We start from the raw sequence: 5,000 nt of genomic DNA, 5'->3' as shown, positions 1-5,000 counted from the left end.
CAGCCTCAGCCAGCCCGGGCCAGACAGAGACTTACAGTACGTGTTCATTCAGACAATACAATATATAGAGAGAGACTGTAGCTATCTTCCATAGTTGGATGGGGGGGAAAAACAAGGTCGTTTTGTACTTCAAGAGCTGTGGACCTAACCTTTGTGTTGTAATCTTGGATGTTAATCAAGGCTTTGTTTACCAGTTTATAGTCTGTTATCTCTTCAAGCTCACCCGAATTCTTCCACATTTCATGTCAATGATCAAATGACAAATTGATGTTAAATAATATCATGTCTGCTATTTAGCAGCAGCTTTTATCAAAAGCGACTTACAGTCAGACGTGCAAACATTTTGAGTACAGATGGTCCAGGGAATCGAAACCAGTATGTATCCTGGTGTTGCAAGCACCATGCTTTACCAGCCGAGCTACAGAGGACCACCCAAGAAAGGTGGTGAGAGCAAATATAATTGTCTTGACAGCTGACCTGTCACCAGATCTTCCTAGAGTCCTCCTCCACTCAGGGCATGTTTAAACAAAAGCCTCTCCACTTGATGCTATTTACTCCCCAGACGTAGGCTAGAGAGATTGATGCCTGTGTCTTCGGTGTCACCTCATCAAGGCACCCCCCTGAACCAGCGGGCTGGAATTGCATTTGGTGCCACAGACAGTGTGTGTGTGTGTGTGTGTGTGTGTGTGCGTGTGTGTGTGTGTGTGTGTGTGTTTGTGTGTGTGTGTGTGCGTGCGTTGTTGTTAAGGCTCGGGGGGGGGGGGGGGCGGGGGTCGATCCTGGGGCGGCCCTGTTTTAAAAAATAACAGCTGATTGGTTCGTTTTGGCAGTTGGTTGTTCAGTAGCCTACAACTGTACAGTGACTTTACACTGATAGAAAACCCGACTAATGTGGATATGCTGTATCTTCCAGTTTCAACTAAGATGATTACGAGCACAAGAGAAGCAAAGATATTGTTTTTGTCGTTACTACAACTGTGCTACTAGCCTGGGCTCTGCTGTCATATTCCATCTCTCCTGTCAGGTTGGGGTGGCAGGCAGCCTAGTGGTTAGAGCGTTAGAGCGTTGGACTCGTAACCGGAAGGTGACAAGAACGAATCCCTGAGCTGACAAGGTACAAATCTGTTGTTCTGCCCCAGAACAAGGCAGTTAACCCACCGTTCCGAGGCTGTCATTGAAAATAAGAATTTGTTCTTAACTGACTTGCCTAGTTAAATAAAGAAGGTTGGATGGGGAGCGTTGCTGCAACTATTTTCAGGTCTCTCCAGAGATGTTCGATTGGGTTCAAGTCCAGGCTCTGGCTGGACTCAAGGACATTTAGAGACTTGTACTGAAGCTAGGACTTTGCTCCTTTCATCTTTCCTTCAATCCTGACTAGTCTCCAAGTCCCTGCCACTGACAAACATCCCCACAGCATGATACTGCCACCTCCATGCTTCACCGTAGGGATGATGCCAGGTTTCTTCAGACGTGACGCTTGGCATTCAGGCCAAAGAGTTCAATCAGATAATCTAGTTTCTCATGGTCTGTGAGTCTTTGGGTGGCTTTTGGCAAACTCCAAGTGGGCTGTCATGTGCCTTTTACTGAGGAGTGGCTTCCGTCTGGCCCCTCTACCACAAAGGCTTGTTTGATAGAGTGCTCCAGAGATGGTTGTACTTCAGGAAGGCTCTCCCATCTCCACAGAGGAACTCTAGAGCTCTGCCAGAGTGACCATCGGGTTCTTGATCACCTCCCTGACTAAGGCCCTTCTCCCCTGATTGCTCAGTTTGGCCGGGCAGCCAGCTCTAGGAAGAGTGTTGGTGGTTCATTTAAGAATGATGGCCACTGTGTTCTTGGGGACCTTCAATGCTGCAGATATTTTTTGGTACCCTTCCCCAGATCTGTGCCTCGACACAATCCTGTCTCGGAGCACTACGAACAATTCCTTCGACCTCTTGGCTTGGTTTTTGCTCTGACATGCACTGTCAACTGTCGGACCTTATATAGACAGGCGTGTGCTATTTCAAATCTTGTCCAATCAGTTGAATTTACCACAGGTGGACTCCGATCAAGTTGTGGAAACATCTCAAGGATAATCAATGGAAACAGGATGCACCTGAGCTCCATTTCGAGTCTCATAGCAAAGGGTCGAATACTTATGTAAATAATGTATTTCTGTTTTTTATTTTGAATACATTTGCAAACATTTCTAAAAAACTGTTTTCGCTTTGTCATTATGGGGTATTGTGTGTAGATCGCCAATTTAAAAATAAATCTATTTCAGAATAAGGCATGTAACAAAATGTGGAAACAGTCAATGGGTCTGAATACTTTCCGAAGGCACTGTAATGTGATTCACTTGAAACCAGGCAGCCTATAGTGTGAAAGCTGTGGAGGAAGAGGTAAAGCCGTGGAGGGGGACGGCTGTGTCTGGGTGTAGTAATGAGAATCACTGTCGCCCACACCACCCACACATGTGCATGCATGCTTGCACTCACTCACGTTCCCGCACACACTGGGAAGACGATGCTAGCTATTTAAGAGTCTGGCGCCATTAGAACAACCTCAAACAGGGTCTACTGTTTGTCTGCTACAGCCCTGCTCTGTGAAGTAATACATGAGACAGAAAGAGAGAGAGAGGGGTTGGATGACGGATGAATGAACGGAGGGAAGGAGAGAGACAGAGAGGAGGGTCGAATAAGGAAGGATAGAGATTGAGATTGAGAGAGAGAGAGAGAGAGAGAGAGAGAGAGAGACAGGGCAACAAAAACAGTGGGAGAGAAATAGAGAAGTAGGCCGGCTAAGGCATCACACATGCCTACAATTCCACTGATCATATCAGATGTGTGCAGTTGAGGTTCTAAAGTACTTTCTCCTATGTGACAGTGTGTGGCTCAGATGTCAGACAAGCCATTGGTATGCTGGGTAACTACCCTGGTCTCAGAGGGTTTGGATCCAGTTCTGCATCACAGGACTGAGTGTCATTTCTGGTTCACTGCAGCAAGTCACTGCACTGACTAGTCACATGTGTTCTGATTCGATTCCCAAAATGGGGAAGCAGGGAAGATGGTGTGGAACCAACCAACGGGACATGAAGGGAAGAGATGGCTTCTGTCTGTTAAATATTAAGGATTAATCCTTCACCTTAGCTCTGGTTGGCTCTGCTCCCTACAGCACACAATAGGACAGGTTCTCTCTCTCTCTCTCTCTCTCTCTCTCTCTCTCTCTCTCTCTCTCTCTCTCTCTCTCTCTCTCTCTCCTGTCTCTCTCCTGTCTCTCTTTTCTCTCTCCTCTCTCTATATACAGTGCCAGAGAGAGAGAGAGAGAGAGAGTGAGAAAGCAAGAGAGAAAGCGAGAGAGAAAGCGAGAGGAAGAGAAAGATTGAGCGAGAGAGAGAGAGAGAGAGCAACAAAGACAGTGAGAGAGAAATAGAGAAATGGGGCGGTTGAAACTCCTACATTTCCACTGATAACATCAGATCTGCAGTAGTTGATGTGTTACATTTATATTAATTATGAAGAAAAAAGTGTGAAAATGTATACTATTGTAAATCACTCTGAATAAGAGTTTCTGCTAAATGACTCAAATGTAAAAATGTAACAAACAAATCTGTGCATACATGAATCTAGAACTAATCACAGGCTACACATCTAATCAAGGTGTAAATTAAAGCCCGTTTTTGTGCTATATGTTGACATCGGCACATACAATATTCTCTCTGTTAAATATTTCTGATTTGGCGTGTTATCGTTTTATTACATTTCTTTTCCAATACCCATCAATTCTGAGAACATAAAGTCTTATTATTTGGTCTAAAAGTGAAATACTTCCTTCGTAAATCCACTGGTTGGTAGTGAGCTGATGGGGGTCTATGGTGAGCAGCTTTTGTGCGGGTGGGATTGCCATGTCTAGAGCTGGCGCTCAGTAATTGCCTAGGCTTTATGCAGATGAGGTTGAGTGCAATCTCTCACTCCCTCTCCCTCCCTCCATCCCTCACCCTCTCTCACAAACTGACTCTCTCTCTCTCTCGCTCGCTCTCTCTCTCTCACTCACTCACAACCCACCTCACTCCCACTCTCTCTATGTCTGTCTCTCTGTCTCTATTTCTCTCCCACTCTCTCTCTATCTGTTTTAATTTTTTTTGCCAGGCCATCATTGTAAATAAGAATTTGTTCTCAATTGACTCGCCTGGATAAATATCTCTCTCTCCCTTTTTCTATCTCGCTCTCCACCTCCCTCCCTCTCCCCCGGTTGATGCATGACTCATATGGACTGAGCCTGCGAGTGGTATAATTCTGGTCCTGACAGGTAGCACTCACTAAAACGCTGGGAAGGGAGCCAAGAGCTGGTAGCAGGCGAGGCGAGGCGAGGCGAGGTGAGGTGAGGCGGGGGCATAGTGCTGCAGAATGGCCTCTCAATGTGGAAAGTGAGGACAGCCTGCCTAGGCATTGAGACAGAGTCACTCCACACACCTAGCATTTGCGTTGCCTTTTGTGAGAGCTACTTGCAACAGGCTTTTATTCCATCCAAGCTGTTGTCTTTCTCACTTGGAGATCGTGGCCGGGTGTACGTTGGGTTGTGTTCCTCCGATTAAAATAAACGGTGTGTAATTACATTTTTTGTTGTTTTTATTTTTGTTAATACCGTGGAAACAGGCGTCCGATCCTGAAACCAATCATGTTTAATTCTGAGTGATGATAACATCTTTTCATATATTAGGGAATATAACGATATATGGTCTATACTTGGCATCTAGGTTTCTTACTTATGAGTTGCACATATTAGGATATGGGGAGGGGAATGCCATAGTATTACGATAGACATTACTGTAGTATTTACTGTATTGTTTTTGTGGACTGTAGTATACTGTTGTATTTACTGTAGTATTCTTCAGTATACTAAAACATTCTCTAGCAAGTAGATGGGCCTTGAAGAATCATATTCTTGTTTAGCTAACCAACAGATGGGCCTTGAACTGTGTGGGAGATTCATGTCATTTTGTCCTCAACTCTCAAGTTTCA

General features: G+C 45.1%; 2 protein-coding genes across 7 annotated transcripts in view; one reads left to right on the top strand and one right to left on the bottom strand.

Moving 5' to 3' along the window:
* The window catches only part of rps7 (ribosomal protein S7), a 192,412-nt gene that overhangs the window by 60,700 nt on the left and 126,712 nt on the right, over window positions 1–5,000 (bottom strand). The gene's annotated exons all lie outside the window — the stretch shown is intronic.
* Window positions 1–5,000, top strand: part of myt1la (myelin transcription factor 1-like, a) — a 50,504-nt gene that overhangs the window by 15,423 nt on the left and 30,081 nt on the right. The gene's annotated exons all lie outside the window — the stretch shown is intronic.

This window comes from Oncorhynchus nerka, linkage group LG24 (assembly GCF_034236695.1).
Source record: "Oncorhynchus nerka isolate Pitt River linkage group LG24, Oner_Uvic_2.0, whole genome shotgun sequence".
NCBI lineage: Eukaryota > Metazoa > Chordata > Actinopteri > Salmoniformes > Salmonidae > Oncorhynchus > Oncorhynchus nerka.
This window is presented reverse-complemented; position numbering and strand designations above follow the sequence as displayed.